General features: G+C 42.1%; 1 protein-coding gene across 1 annotated transcript in view; it reads right to left on the bottom strand.

Moving 5' to 3' along the window:
• The window catches only part of TSHZ2 (teashirt zinc finger homeobox 2), a 265595-nt gene that overhangs the window by 151708 nt on the left and 96720 nt on the right, over positions 1 to 17167 (bottom strand). The gene's annotated exons all lie outside the window — the stretch shown is intronic.

Raw genomic sequence — 17167 nt, forward strand, 5'->3', positions numbered from 1 at the left:
TTCTCCGTGTGGGCTTTGCTTGGGCCCCATAGAGGTGCCGCGTATGTTTTATGAACTAACATTTATTTTAGACACTTTGGCCCATCGGACATGATCTGGTAAGCCTGAACTCTCAGCGGATACGCTGTTGAACATAATGGGGAGATTTAAAAAGGTAGAGTGGATTGGAGAGTGCCAGGGGTGAGGGGAGGAGATCGTGGAGACACAGAAGTCGTCACGCTGCTCTCCCTGGCAGTCGAGGCCCCGCTGCTGTGACCTGCGTTTTTCAGCAAGCCCCTCCCACGCCACGGGAAGAACGCAAAATCGCCTAATTGCTATCCTGGAACTCAGCGCTCTCCGTCAGCCTGGAAGAGAATAGCAACGTTTCACAGACAGAGCCGGACACTGATCTAGGTGAGTGGCAGTGGGGGAGTCTCTGAGTTGCGTGTGGAATTCTGGATGGAATCCACAGGCCCAGGAAATTCCAGAACACTCTCTTCCGCAGACAAGGTCTTCAATTAATTACGGGAGCTAAAATGTTGCTGGGCATAAATCAGCATTGAAAAAATGCCGTACCTCAGTGTATACAGGGATTCACCCCGGGGGGGAAGGGGAAGGTTTTAAAGGTATCTGAAAGCCATAAAAATCTCCATTTAGATAGAAATCTTTACAAAAATGTTATTTAGTTATTCATTTGCACTTTGGGGGCAAAGTTGTCAATTCAGCGGAACAAAGGCATGTATAAGTTGGCACTTAAAACTGAAGAGTTAACACCAGTAAGACAAAGGGTTAAAATTGGTATCCTCAATTCAATTCAAATCAAAGTTCACCTAATGCCAATTCTTTGCCAGTGATCTAAGGACAGAGACAAACAGGACCCTTATAAGGCCTTGAATTTTTCCTTCATAGGGCTCAAAAAAATTAGTCATTGCAATTTCCTGCTGTCTGTCCAACCCCAGCAGACTGTAAACCCCATAAGGGTAGAAATGTGTTTGTTCTATAAACTTCTGAATTCCCAGAGTCTAATCCAGAGCCTGGCACATAGTAAGTTCCCAATCAAAACTTTAAATGAATCAAAGTAAGGCTCAGGGACTTCCCTGGTGGTCCAGCCTCCCCACTCCCTGCTCCCCGATCCCTTGTTGGGGAACTAGATCCCGCATGCATGCTGCAACTAAGAGTTTGCATGCTGCAGCTAAGAGTCTGCATGCTGCAACTAAGAAGCCTGCATGCCGCCACTGAAGATCACACATGCTGCAACTAAAAAAATATCCCTCATGCAGCAACTAAGACCTGGCGCAGCCTAAATAAATAAATAAATACTTAAAAACAAAACAAAAAACACAAGTAAGGCCCAGTACCACCAGCACCCTTAATAAGCTCACTGTCTAGTAGGAAACAGGTAAGAGAACAAAGGGATTATAGAAACAGGTGATGAGGCCTAGAGCAGAACTATGTTCAGGACCTTATGAGACAAAAGAGGCGGAAACTTGATTCAGCTGGAGAAGATGGGGCTGTGAAATGCTTCCAAGAGGGGATGGAACCCAAGTGAATTTTAAAAGGTGATGCCAGTCAGAGGGAACAGCTTGAGAAAAAGCTTGGAGGAGAGAAGCATTTTTGTTCCTTTTCCTGGAGCTTAATTTAACAAAAACTATTGAGGTGGCCTATTATCAAAATGGCAGGTACAAAGTCTTCAGCCAAGCCAAATGTCAAAGGGAGTTACCTGTCCTCAGGTAAATCTAGCCAGGAGAGATGGGGATATGAAGCCAATCCTGTGATAATATGTTATGGTCATTTTAGTCTGCCAATCATTGAATCAATAGACCTACTACATTTTCCCTCTAAATAGCCAGAAGAGGTTATTAAAATACACGTCAGAAAACAAAAAGAGAAAGTCCCTTCCAAGATCTTTATTGAGATCTGTAGGTCCTTGTAAGTTTCAGTTCTGAAATCTTCATTTATAAGAGACCCAAGTCAGTACTTCCCTGGCGGTGCAGTGGTTAAGAATCTTCCTGCCAATGCAGGGGACAGGGGTTAGATCCCTGGTCTGGGAAGATCCCACATGCCGTGGAGCAACTAAGCCCGTGCGCCGCAACTACTGAGCCCACGCGCCGCAACTACTGAGCCCACGTGCCGCAACTACTGAGTCCACGTGCTGCAACTACTGAAGCCCGTGCACCTAGAGCCCGTGCTCTGCAACAAGAGAAGCCACCACAATGAGAAGCCTGTGCACCGCAATGAAGAGTAGCCGCTGATCGCCGCAGCTAGAGAAAGCCCACGTGCAGTAACAGATCCAACACAGCCACAAAATAAATTTTAAAAAAAGCAAATTGCGTTTATACGAAGTTCAAAAAGAAAACCAAGCTAAACAAAAAATCATTAAAACAAAACAAGAGACACAAGTCAGAAGCACTTTATGAATTAGGCTGTATACTCAGCAGAGGGAGGGGGGACTATGATGTAATTGAAACCTCAATTGATGACCTTTAAAAACTGTGTCAATACCTGGAGACTAAGGGCTTCATCAAGAAGTCCACATTCTAGTGAGTCAAATGTCAGAACAAAAGAATCAGTAACTTGGGTCAAGGATCCAAGATGTGTAATTCATAAATGGCTGTAGAGACTGCCCCAGGACTCGTGTGAGCTAACCACCTTTCTAAGCAATTATCTGTGTTTGGAAAACTCCACACTCAAGTAGGACACGTGCAGGTTTTGTCTGGGGAGTTGAAGGATCTCTTGGAAATATCCCTTAGCCACTTGTTTACTTGGAAGAGCATCTGATTTTGGATAAAAGAATTTCCCTCTTCCAGTTGAGCTCAATTCTTCTCTTCATTCATTTGAAGCTATTTCTCAGAAAAGGACATGAGGTTTAGCCCATGTGAGGCTCTGGTCTCACGAATCCTCTTCCTCCAGATATCCGTATGGCTTGCTTCCTCACTTCCTTTGTGTATACTCAGAGGTCCCTTTCTCATCAGAGCCCTCCCTGGGCATTGTATCTAACATTGACCCTCCACCCGGATCCCTGACTCTTCCTCTACCACCTCCTTGCTTTGTTTTCTCTTTAGCATGCACCACCCAGCACACTATATATCTATTTATTTATTTTCTTTCTACCATACTTGAATATTCTCAGGCAGAAATATTTGATTATTTGGTTCACTGTTATATCCCCAGCTCCTAGAAGAAGGACTGTTACAAAATAAGTACTGAATACAGGCAGCCTTCACTTTACATGGCATCTCAGTGACTACGGAACTGGGCAAAATGAGGACATGGTACCAACACACATGAGTTTCAGTTAACACAGAACCATGCAAAGCAATGCCTGCCTGTAGGTAATTGGTTGTAAGAATGGAGCTGTTCCACACTCCTACTGGATGGAATAGGCCATTCGGGGCAATTCATTTGCCCTATAATGCATTGTTCCTGAAAGCAAATTCGTCCAACAACCACTTGTAAAGGATCAGTACAGTGCACCTATTTGCGGATAATCTGTTCAGGCCATGCTTTCCTTTCTCCAAAACCACCTTCTTCTAAGGCCTAATAGACTCCACCTTAACCATAGACAATTGGACTAAAAGTAGACTACCCAGAGAGAGCCAAACCTTTGGTAAGGAGAGGTCCAAGAGCTTGAATGAACAGATGGCAATCTTGAGAGAATGAGAGGATGATGGAAGGAACTGAAGATCTACAAAGGCAAGACCCACGGAGATAAACTGGGTTCTACCCACCATGGTGCCCAGTTCAATCTTCCCTTCAGTTCCCTGGTCTATGCTTCCTCCCCATACATTCCTACTCTCCTTTGTTAGTTGTTATTAATCATGTTCCTTTGAGGTGGGTTACTCTTTCTTATTATCCAAAGACCCTTGATTGAGACAAGCTGTAGGCACCCACCACTGCCCAACCACCACTGAGATGCCAAGACACTAGAAGACCTGGTCTCCCTGCAAGGATATTGGTGCTGGACTGAGAGGTCAGGATAAAGAGCTGGAGACAAAGTGTCATGGACTGAATGTGTCCCTCAAATTCATATGTTGAAATCTGATCCCCAATGTGATGGTATTTGGAGGCGGGGTCTTTGGGAGATGATTAAATCATGAGGGTAGAGCTCTTATGATGGGGTTAGTACCCTTGTAAGAAGAGGCCACAGAGGCTGGCTCACCCTCTTTCCACCATTTGAGGACACAGCAAGAAGTTGGCTGCCTGCACCCCAGAAGAGGGCTCTCACCAGAACCCAGCCATGCCAGCACCATGATCTTGGACTTGCAGCCTCCAGAACAGTGAGAAATAAATGTCTGCTGTTGATAAGCCACTCTGTTTGTGGTTATTTGTTATAGCAGCCCAAACTGACTAGGACACGAGCCTGGGCCACGTGCAAATGACCCTAGGCCTTCAGAGGCACCTGGTTAGGTGCATTTTCGCCAGAGAAACGAAGGGAGAAGCCCTCGTGAAGATCTGCCTGCCTTGTGATTCAATCCTATAGCTGGGGTTTCTGAATTCCCACCACTGCAGATTCAGTCTTACACTGGGAATTGCCTGGGCCATTGAAGAAGAATTTAAGGAGCCCTAACTCAAGAATGGGCATGACTCTGTAGCCAGTCAAACCTCCTGACCCTGAGTCCCAGGGAATATATAGTGATTAAGAACATGAGCTCGGGACCACATGGGTTTGAATCTGAGCTTTGCTATTTACCCTGGGAAAATTCCTTGCTCTCTTTCAGGGGCCTTCTTCCTTATCTATAAAATGCGAATAGTAAAGTAATACCTAACGTATAATGTATATAAAGTACTTGACCTGGGGTCTAGGACATAAAGTAAGTACTCAATAGATGACAGCACTGAACACCCCAGGTTTTGTCTTACTTTAGGAACCAAGACACTGCTCCTATCCAGTCATTCTTTGGTTTGTTTCCCCATTCTTCTACCAATAGCCTGAGTCACATTTCAGATTCTCCATGACAAGCAAAAGTTGTAACCGATGGTGAAGTGTCTATTGTTACCACTTAGCTAACCCACTGTGAGCTAGTACAGGGCTAAATTCCTCATACATATATTGAAGTAGACATTTTTACCCCATTTTAGAGGGACGCAAACTGAGGCCCAGAGAGATGACACAGCTTTCATTTGGCCTTAAAAATCTAGTAAATGTTAATTACTGTTCACAGTAGAAATAATCAGTAATTTACTCTCTCAATAAATTGATTTAGCAAAAGCTAAATATTAGTTCAAGCCCTGCTTTTTGTCTTGGTTAAAGATATTTGCTTAAGAGGAGTATGAACTGAGTTTGATTTCTGATTTTAAAATACAGAAGAGGTGCTTATTAGATCCTGGAAGGAAGGAAGGAAGGAAGGAAGGAAGGAAGGAAGGAAGGAAGGAAGGAAGGAAACCAAGGGAAGGAATCAATGACAACAAAGGAATAAATGAATACGGACAAAGAAAAGGAGCAATAAGTTTAAAAAAGTAAACACGAAATTGAGTCAATCTTGCTCATAAATGCTCACCTTTCATCAGGATGCCCCTCACTAACCAAACAGGGAGTTTAGTCAACAAATTTGACATCTGTTCTGTGTGGACGACAGCATCATTCAGTTTTTACTAATGACATACTTTTAGGTTGCATCTCAACATAACTAACGCAAAATAGTGAAAATCTCAGTGGAAAAGAAAAAAACCTAAGTCCACTTGAATGTCCAAATTGCTTTAGATACTCTTTAATACAATATAATTCCAGCACAAAAATATTTCTGAGTTCTTTGCAATTCTTCATAAAGCAATGTAACCAATATATAAATAGTTGTTCATGACTCTGGGGCCTGAAATTAACCAGAATGACTGAAATGAACATCTTTAGAGTAACTGCTGTGTATCCCACCATTTCTTGCTTTTCCTGCATCATCAGATTTTCATAGTTACAGAGGTGCTATTATTACTTATGATCAGTTTGATTAATGTTTATTCCATGGCAGGCATTATGAAAAACACCTTACCTATATCATCTTATTTAATTTTTAATAATATATTATTAATCTTTTTTTAAAATCAGGGAAGTCTAAAGAACAAAATAATAGTAAAGAAAGCTTATGATTTCACCTGAGATAAATCAAAAGACATTAAAAAACAAAAGTGAAAAAAAGGTAATAAATGCTTTATGGTTAAAAAATTCAGGTAGAATGGTAAGAAACGTTACAAAAAGAATACATTGAAGCAACACCCTATTCTTCGTTTAAAAATAAATTTATTTATTTATTTTTGGCTGCGTTGGGTCTTTGTTGCTGTGCGTGGGCTTTCTCTAGTTGTGGTGAGCGGGGGCTACTCTTCGTTGCGGTGCGTGGGCTTCTCATTGCAGTGGCTTTTCTTGTTGCAGAGCACGGGCTCTAGGCGCATGGGCTTCAGTAGTTGCAGCACTCAGGCTCAGTAGTTGTGGCCCACGGGCTCTAGAGCACAGGCTCAGTAGTTGTGGCGCACAGACTTAGTTGCTCCGCGGCATGTGGGATCTTCCCAGACCAGGGCTCGAACCCCTGTCCCCTGCATTGGCAGGTGGGTTCTTAACCACTGTGCCACCAGGGAAGTCCCTATTCTTTCTTCTTAAGGGTAACTGCAAAGGGGAGGTTTTTATGATTCCTTCCAATACAAAAAAGAAACAAAATTCCATACTGTCTCATTTGATTTTAGTCTTCATAACAATCTTATGAAGCAAGCACTATTGTTGTGCCCAATTTACAGATGAGGAAACTGACTCTTCCATCAGCTAAGTAATTTGCCTAATGTCTCACAGCTGATAAAAATGACAGGAACAGGATTTGAACCTGGACTTCTGACTTTGAAACCTGTTTGTTCTTTTCATCAGGTAACCTTATCATATCTGATAGTCCTCTTTGGGTTTTCCGATATGGGCAGCAATGAAAAGACAGTGGATAAAGTGAATAAGGGGCCACCAACCTTGGTCATATGGACCAAACCAACACAAATATGAGGCTTCAAAATAATTTTTTGCAGGCATATTTAAATGACAAGCCTAAGTGCTATGTGCCAAACTTACAACTAATGTCTTCCTTACTTGCCTGGGGAAGGTGATATTTGGGGGCTACTCAAGTAACTATAATGTTGATAAATACATTTAGGGGCAGGTTGACAAACACAAAGGCATAGTGTGCAATTAACTACAGGGCTATGCTCGGATTCCTCGCTGTAAATGCAAGCGCAGTAAGGAATTCAGCTGCGTGCCTATACAGAAATTCGGATTTAGATGGGAAACCTGTTTGAGTTGTTGGTTTTACAGATGGAAGGTTAGGGAGCAGCCTGTGGTCATTTTACCCGCCAGCCGGAATTGCAGGGAGCATTCTCTGGCCTCTGAACTTCCTTTGCTGACACCACTGAGTGTAAGATCTCTGGCCTTGCCTCAGTCCAATCAAGCACACCGTTTCTAATATTTCTATCAGAGAAGAATTTGAAGTTTAATGAAACTATCCAATACAACATTTAACAAGATTTGGCATGGGCAATTTCTTAAGAATTACTGCCTTAAGTACCCACCAGGTTTACATAATGGACTTGGTGACTTCCTGGATGAAAGCACAGGTTTTTCAACCTCAGGTAAAATCAACTCTTGCCAAATAGATTCTTTAACATTTAGATAGCTTATCATTTCAAATTTGTTCAGTGTACTCTTTGGAGCTGCTATTTTGAGGAAAGGCCATATATGAAGGAATAACCCCGGCACAAGAAGTCCTTTAAGAGGTTTAAAAAAATGAGTTAGTCCAGCTAACACAGTGTTTTCCAAAACTAATGTACTTTTGCTAAAAATGTAAAATTAACATCAAATGAAGATCTCTTAAGAAGCTCTAAAATTGAGATGACTATCTTAGTGGCATATAGTAGGTACTTGATGCAATCAGCGTGTTCTACACAGGTAATTACTTTTACTACTAATGGTGCCTCCCACTCAGTGAGAAAGATAAGAGGCTCCAACGCTACTTAATCACTAGGCTGCTTCATTATTGCTCTACCACCTACTGGGTAAAACAATTCGCTTGTTCTATTCAGCAACTCTCACAAATGAGAACAATTTATTAACGTGTGAACAGAATGGGACATATTTAGTATGTACAAAGGAGATTACCTACTTGATTTAAAAAATACATAAAGGATTCAAATACCTGTGTGGATCATCTTGAAATAAGGTCTTTCTGGAAAAGTTTTATTTTCATAACGTTGAAACTGGTTTGCAACGATTGTCCACTTCAGTGTGCTTGGAGATTGTTTAGAGGTGTTAGGGGAGGTGAGAGAAGACGGTGGTAGATAAGGGGGTGATGGAATTAGACAAACGTGGAGTCAGTAATGGGTGACCTTGGGTAAGTTATTCATCTTCTCTGTTTCTTATTATTTGTGGAATAAGGAATAAGCACAATCATATTTGCTCCATTCTTACTTAAAGTCAGTTCTGCTTTATGGCATATGTGTGTTTCTAAAAGGGACCGTGCTATTCCAAATCGCACAATAAAAGCCACAGAGCTTATGGGGGAAAAAATGGACTTTGGAGCACAACACTTAACGTCAGTAACAAATAATAAGAAAAGACAGGCACCTAATAAAAATGATAGCACTTCTTTACACATTAAGTAGTTAAAAAATACATAAATATTACAATACATATGGCATTTTACCTTGAAAAAGATTTATAGAAGTGGATGCTAGCAGGGCTGCAGCCGTGAGTTATTGTGAAGTGGCAGGTGGTGGGTTATCTGAAATCCAGTAGAAAGTTGTAACACCAGATATTGATGGGCGTAGCTTGTAACACACCTGGTTAGCTGGTAGGAGGTAGGTGTCTGAGGTGGGTGCATGTTTGCCTTTTGTGTATCTCTACCTGGCTTGATTCAGAGGTGTGTAGTTTTCTGTGTTCACCTAGCGTTTCTCACAGATGAAGTCAAACATACACAAATGCAAAATCCATATAATGCTCAAAATGTATCAGTCATGTTGGAACAAATTCTTATTTTCAGAAGCAGCATTAGAGCAGAATGAACTGTATTATAAGGATTACACAAGCTAATGTTGGTAAACACATAGTAGGTACTCAAGAAGTGTCATTATGCTTTGATTGCCACGGCTACCTCAATTAAACTGGGGTCAAACTCAATCCCAAACTCATAGTGGGCATACTTAGCCAGGTGGCCAATCTCTTTGCTGCTCGAGATCAGCAAACATGATATGACTCTAAAGGGCTCTCCTACAATGTTAATAGATGCGTTTGTTAAATGTTTTCACATTGTACCTTTGTCCTTGCCTACAACAATAGTGTTTCCTGTAAAGAGGTTAAGAACAAAGCCAGGAAACACCATCCTCTTCCTTCAGTAGAAGTTGAAAACTACTCTGCAAGAAGCAAGAATTTAGCTGCCCTTGGGGGAAAAAATGGTGTTGCTACTCATAATGTTTGATTAGCCCTGGAGAAGGACCGACCGATTTATCTCCAGAGCCTTTCAGGAATAATAGGTAACACCTACACAAGGCTCTCTATGTCTGGCACTATAAGAGCTCTGGATATATTAACTCACTTAAGATTAAAATTATTCTATGTAATTGCTTTTCAAGTCTTGATGTTTCTTATCAAGTTAGGTAAGCAGAACAAGTTTGGAAATGCAGTCAGATTTCCAGTTAAGCAGGCAATACATTTTCACTGGGCAGCCCCGACTAGAAGAGACCGTATAATCTAAGGGTTGACCGGGGCTTTGGAACCAGACCAATCAGAATCATGATCCCCCTTCCAGCTGTGTGTTCTTGGGCACGTGATTCAACCTCTGCAGGCCTCAGTTCTCCCTTCTGTAACAAGGGGTTAATAAAACTCTTTCTGGGCGCTGTTGCGAGAATTCAATGAGAGATAGCTGGTAGGTGATTAGCAGGGTACAGGGCACAGAGTCAGCACTCAGCAAGTTGTACTTTCTGTTTATATCATTATCTTCACTTTCTTACCAGTATGGGCCCGGTGGATACTCGCATTGTTAGGCATACGGCACGTGACCCAGCTGTTTGCAGTAGTGCCTGGCACTGACCAAACTTGGCAGCTGAACACTTGGAGACCCTGCATCCCTGACATTTCTTTTTTGAAGTCCTGGATAGACAATACTGTTCTGTCACTGTGACACTAAGATGCACTGCTGTCTGGCACCCCATGGGAGATGCCCACACTGCTGTCCTTAGGTCTCACTTCCCGTTTATTTATCTACCCACCCAGTCGGACTTCTCCTCCCATTGGTCTGCTGAGAATGCTTCGGCTAAGTTCACCTCAGAGCTCCACGTTGCCAAGTCCAGTGGGTACCTTTGCAGCCTGCACCTTCTGAGCTCCTGGCAGAATTTACCACTTCTTCCCTCTTGAAACACTCTCTTCTCTTTGTCTCCTACCTGCAAAATCAGCCTATCTTGATTTTCTTCCAAGCTCTCTGAAAGCTCATTCTGTGTCTTTTGGTGGGTTCTTTCTCCTTACCACTTTAAAGATTGGCCTTCCTCAGGGCTTTTATACTCTCTCTCTAGATAAGCTTGCCCACTGCAATGGCATCCATCACATCCTATTTGCTAGGACATTCACGTTGATACATCCAGGTACCAAACTGAGATCTTGGTGAGCACTCAGTGGCGCACTCCATATCTCTTGAGCTTCTCACAATTATCTCACACTTGCCAGTTCCCCCTCTATCATTCCCAGTATCCCATTCGTTGAAAAAATACCCAAGTGCTATTGAGTTTACCCCCTAAAATGTATTTCCATCCACTCACTGCTCTCTATCTCTATCGCCAATAGCCTAGTCCAAACTATCATCCATTTCCCCACCTTCTTACTGCACTGGCTTCCTCACTAGCATATCTGTATTCAACCACATTATACTGCAATGCATCCAGCACAATGTAGCCAGAGTAATATTTTTTTAAGATAATTTGTTTATATAATCCCCTGATTAAAAACCTATCACTTCCCAACGCTCAAAGACCAGATATAATGTTGTTAACGTGGCCTACAAAATCCTGAATATGACAGATTCCCTCTAATCCACTGTTATTTTATACCATTTCTTTTCATTCATTCATTCATTCATGAAATATTTAATGTGTACTTAGTTATGTGTCAGGCATATTATAGTTTCCTGGACTTGGCAAACTTCCTTACAACGAACAAGTATTACTTGAAATTGTAAGTTTAAAAAATGCCTAGGAATTGATGCCACTGAAATGAAGTGCTTAAATCCACATTATATTCCTTCTTTTGAGTAATCTCCCTAATAGCAAAGCTCTTTCCGCACGTTTCTAGATCTGGGGTTTAGATCTTTGGTTTATAGAAACGCCTCTTTGTAAGTACGAGCACTTGGATTGTGCAGTATAAAGCTGGATTAGTGATTGATATAAGCCCTTCTCACTTCGTTCTCCCTGCCTCCCCATGGCTGGACCCCCTGAAACAGTCATGTGAACTCTAAGCCTAGGCATTCAGGAAGTCAGAGACGGTGACATTCCAAACATCTGAAAGGTGAGGGCTGGGTAACAAAAACGCACTCGCATTGTACACAGAGCGCATTTCAATTTTCTGCTGCAGTACTCAGAGGAGATTAGAGTGTTTGCAAATTTGAGAAATTTCAGAAAAGACAGGGAGAGCAAGCAGCCAATTTCCATTGCATTTTTGCAAGTGAATATCAGGAAATTCGTTATGAATTTTGTCCAGAGTGGTGTAATCCAAACATTAGTCACTAACCTCCTTTTTCAGAGATAACAAATGATCTATTAATTGCCACATGTACTGACCTTTAGTCAGGCTTTGTTTTTCTTTGACGTTTGTTTAGCATTTGATGCCTCCACTGCCCCTTTTTAGCGACTCATTCTTGGCTTCCATGTCTCCAAACCTGCTGAGTTTTCTTCCATTCTGATTGGCTTTTCCATCTCTGGATCATCCTAGATCAGTCCTCAAATGCGGACAGGTCCCAAGGCTCTGCCCTTGTCGATCTTTCTTCTCTAATTCCTCCTTCTCACAGGGCTCTTTCATTCTCATATGTTCAATGGATAGACGACCCTCATGGCACTCTTTTTACCACTGATCCTTCTGCCAAGCTCATGGTTCCATATCTTCAGTACCCTAGGGATTATTTCCATCTGGTCACGTTATTCCTTTTGTCCTCTCCTGCCTTTCCACCAAAATTTGCCTGTCCACTCACCTCTAAGCCCCAGATCTCTCAGGAGTACCACTACTCTCCTTGATACAAATATTCAAAACTCAGAAGTAGTACAGGGGGTACTGTTTATAACATTTGCTTTAATGACTTCCCGTTGCTCTCAGAATTGTGTCCAAAATGGGTTTGTGTCTGTTTGTCTTTTGGGTTTGTCTCTTATAATTTGACCCTTTCCAACCTTTTAGGATCCTCTGTCTCGTCCTCAACCACACTGGGCTTTTCTAAGTCCATCAAATGTGCCAACTTTTTTCTGCATCATGTCCTTGGCAAATACTGGTGTCTAAGATGTTCCTCTCCATGGCTTTTGCTCTATCCTGGTCTCCCCCACTCCCACCATCAACCTAATTCACTGCTAATTTTTTAGTTGTGAGCTTTAATATTGCTCATCTCAATGAGCCTTCTCGATTTCTAGTCTGCGTTCTCCCTGCCCTCTCCCCCTTCATCCATTGCTTGTATAGCATCCGCACATTCATTTCACAGCACTCAGCACACCTGGAACGTGCAGCCTGATACTGGTTTTCTCCACTAGACTGTGAGCTCCATGAAGTCAAGGACTCACTCATCTCCACATCCTCAGTGTCCGGCACGTGGACATGCACCCAGTAGGTTGAATAAAAGGATAACTGAATGAAATCATACTTCATCAACTCCATTACCAGCCATATGCAATTAGCCACCAAGTCCTGCAGTTTTTCTTGTTACTATCACTCCATCCTTCCTTCCTGTCTCCACCATCCTTTCTGCCCCTGCCCTGGTCTATACTCTCCTCATCTCTTGACTAGATTGTTGTAATAGCTCAGTGGTCTTCTTTGGATCTTTCTTTTCTGCAATTGATTTTCTAGACTACTGCCTGATTAATCGTTCTTAAAAAAATTCATCGTGTTATTCCTTTGCTCAGAACCCCCTGATAGCCCTTTCCTGTCCACAGAACAAAGTGGAAAACATCATAGGGTCTCAGAGTCGAAAGGGATCTTGAGTATCATCTGGTATAACCACCTCTTGCTACAAATGAGGAAACTAAGGTCAAGAGGGTGTTGGGTGACATGCCAAAAAACACAGCACCGGTGTTTCCGACTCCGTGCAAAAGGGCCTTGAGGACTTACCTGCTTGAAACACATCCACGCTCTCTCACTGCACAAAAAGGACAGCCCAAGCTCCTCCCCACGGTCTGCCTAGGCTGGTGTAACCTGACTCCTGCACAGGATGACCACCGTGTCCCAGTTTGCTCAGGACGCTCCCAGTCTTAAAACCGAAAGCCCCACATCCCAAGAACCCTCTCAGTGCCCTGGCAATCTGGGACAGTTGGCCACCCTTCTCCTGCCTTCACCCTCAGTCTCATATCTTATCATGCGTTGACTTGCTTTGTTCTCCCCAGACACATTAGGCTTGCTTTCTGTTTCTAGAACACCCTGTCCAAACCCATTCCCACCTAGGGCCTTTGCACTTGCTATGCCCCCTCTCCCTGTCTACCCACAGTTATTTATATCAGAAACTAGTACCCGGACTTGTCATTAGACCTCTTTTGTTAGCTCGGCAGATGACGCTTCCATAATCTGACTGCAAATCTCCTTGGTATCCTTATTTTACTACTTCAACTCCAGTCACTTATGTGCTCAAAAATTACATTAATCATTGAAATGATTAGAAGATCATCTGGATGAGGACCCCAACTCTCTCATCCCCATTGCACAGACGATTAAAATGGTAAAAAGGGACATGTTTTGGTTGGAGCAGTCTGTAAGCCTGACTGCAAAGAAGGCAATCATGAAAGTCTGAGACTACCTGTCTTTTTTTTTAATTTATTTGCATTACTCAGTAGATTCCAATCTTACTCATTACAACAGCCCAGGGCCCTTCAGGCCAAGCACATCACAGTGTGATCTATTGTTGGGATAAAAATCTCCTGGTGATGACAGCCAGGATTGACAGAGATGTTTAAATCCTAAACTATTCTTTGGACGACATTCAGTTTTTTGTCAAGGAATTTCAAAATGTGACTGGAGCCTTTTCAAAGCTTTCCACATGGAGGAAACGCCAGTGACAAAAGAAGACATGAACCAGCTGGGGTTGAGTGGGAGGAACATTGACCTTCAAGGCCAAATACCTTGGGAGAGACTGGGGCTCTGACCAACGAGCTGTGTGACTTCAGACCAGTCGTTTGCTTCCCTAAACCTTGGTTGCTTCATCTGTACAATGGGACTAATAACACCTACCTCTGTCGATAAAGGAGTAACGCACGTGCTTATACCTTCAGCACCCTCTCTGGCATAGAGTACGTGTGCCCTAATTTGTTGGTTACAAAAATTACTAATATCTATATTTTCCATGAAGCCTTTTCTGAAATGGAATATTCCTTTTATTATAAGTCCCTGAAACTCAGACACAACAATCGCTATTTTCTTTTCTTTCTTCATCGTCTTGCGAGTTTTGTCTGGCTGTTTAGTCAGTGTATATTTGAACTTTCCAAAAAAACCTAAGCTTTGTCAAACTCACTCTTGCCTATACCTTTTACACGTTTGTCTGATTTTTACATTTCACACCACACCCATCTCCTTCTGACTTGTTTTCTGGCCAGATCATTTCCTGGTGAGTGATTGAGGCACTATGAGAAGCCTCGGGGACCCACAGACCAATAAATCCTGTCCCCTGCCCTATGGAAAGTCAAAGTGCAGTAGGAAGGACATAATTTCAGCAATGTGATAACTTTTATATCTGAGTACGTTGAGACACTGAAAAAAAAAGGAAACATTTAACTTTTCAATCAAAGGAGGAAGCACCTAACTTCACAAGGAGTAGTCAAGGAGAGCTCCGTTGAGGAGGTGACATTTGACCAGGGGTTTAAAAAGATGCATAAGAATTTACCAAGACCATTATGAAGGTAAGAAAAGTTATGCACATGTTACTTATGAACCAAGATTGGTAAGGCAGAGATCACCCCTTCATTTCTTGTCTCTGCAGCCAGACTGCGTGCAGATTCCTTAAAATTTGGAAAAGCGTCTCACATTTCATTGGAAATCCCATTGTCTGTAGCAAAATCATGGCCCAGAGAAATCCTGTAACCAATCCTTATGATAAATGGCCTCTACTTTTAGCTAATGTATAGTAAAAGTAACAAACACTGAGGTCAGTGGAAAACTATAATTAAACATACATATTTCAGAATGAAAAGTTACATCAATCAACCTATACCCCAAACTGAAAATAGACCAATTTTTTTTTTAACTTGGCAGAACAGAGTTAATAGAAGATGGGAAGCACTCTTTTTAACTATCAAAACTGTTTTCCTGGACTGTTGAAAAGCATCCATTAGCTCATCCCATATCACCCTCTTCCTTTCAAAAAATAATAATCTCATTGTTAAAAATGACTCATACTAACTGTATTTAAGAATAAAGAACATTATAAAGAAGAAAGTTTAAAAATCATCTAATATTCCAGCATCTAGAAATAACTCCTATAGAACTCAGGTCTACTCCTAGTAATAGCACCTCACAGAGTTCCTGTGTGCATCTATAAAATAACACTGATAAAGGGCTTATTTCTAAGACTGGAACATAGTACTACCCCACCCACCCCTCCCCCAATGTGGTAATTAATACTGCTACATCATTATTATGTTGTTGTCTGCACTGAAGATGCTCTTTTACCCATATTTATTTGCACATCATGTTCTTTTAAAAAAGCTGGGAACATGGGCTGTGTAACTTTAAAAATATGTCCTCAATCTGCTAGAAGGAAAATGACTTCCTGAACTACCTCTGTTTCAAAGCAGCTTAGCATTCTTGATACTTCTTGATTTGGACGTGTAGGTCAGGGGAAAAAAATCCCCAGCAACCACAGCACCATGGAAGCACAGAACATTCGTGAACCGGCATTATTACCTCATTACTCTCCACCAGAGCTGCTCAGCCTCAGCACCGTGGACATTTGGGGACAGATAATTCTTTGTCATGGGGGCCGTCCTGTGTATTGTAGGACGTTTAGCAGCATCCCTGGCCTCTTCCCACTAGAAGCCAGTAGCAACACCCCAATTGTGAAAACTGAAAATATCTTCAGGAATTGCCAAGTGTCCCTAGGGAGAGTGGGCTAAATCACCCCAGGTTGAGAACAAATGCTCTAGACCCTGGTAAATGCAAGGTTCTGTGTGTCTCCAATAAAAAAAAGGTAAAAGGGATTTTTTGTGTTTTGTTTTGTTTTGTTTTGATTTGTTTGTTTTGGTTTGGTTTTGAAAGAGAGATACATTCAGTACTGAATAATTCTTTAGGAGTTGTTAGAGGACATGACTTCATGGATGCCTTTGGACCCACGGGAGAGGAAAAAGATCTTGGAGAGGTGATAAAACCCACACCGCCGGTGTTGGATCAAGAAGCAAGCTCTAGGTTTTCCTGACCTGCACCTTTAAGAATTACAAGAACAGGTTAAGTCCACGAGACAGACCCCGCCCCCAAGGCCTGCCCTTCTTTTCAAGACACAGTAACAACAAAAGGACTGGAAACCCTACAATCCTTTATTTTCGTCAGATGCACTAACAGGAAGAAGGGGGAGGAAACGACAGCTTTGACTTTTTGGATAACCTGAAACACTGATGCACTGCCAATTAAGGCAGCCGTAGATGCTTTATCTTTTGGGGACACGAGCAGGTCCCGAATTGTGAATTTTAATTTTCCAGTCGGAGTTCAGATGGCTGCTTAAACAATGTCTAGAAGCTCCTGAAAGATAGTCACTAATGAATGAACATGAAGCCCTAGTTTTTGAGACATTTGAAACAAAGCAGGACAACGCTCTCTGCTCTGTGTACTTCGGGGACTGACCTGAAAGCAGGAGAGGGGAAGAAAACTGACAGTGAGCAGAGAGGCCCGTTCCTCTCTTGAATTCCCAGGATTCACCAACTCATCAAATGGAGGGAGTTTTCTCTTTAAGTACGACTTTTATTCCGAGAAAAAACTATCATTTGAGGAGCCAAGTATGTATGTGCTCTTTAGTAATAT

The sequence above is a fragment of the Eschrichtius robustus genome, chromosome 16 (genome assembly GCF_028021215.1).
Source record: "Eschrichtius robustus isolate mEscRob2 chromosome 16, mEscRob2.pri, whole genome shotgun sequence".
Classification (NCBI taxonomy): Eukaryota; Metazoa; Chordata; class Mammalia; order Artiodactyla; family Eschrichtiidae; genus Eschrichtius; species Eschrichtius robustus.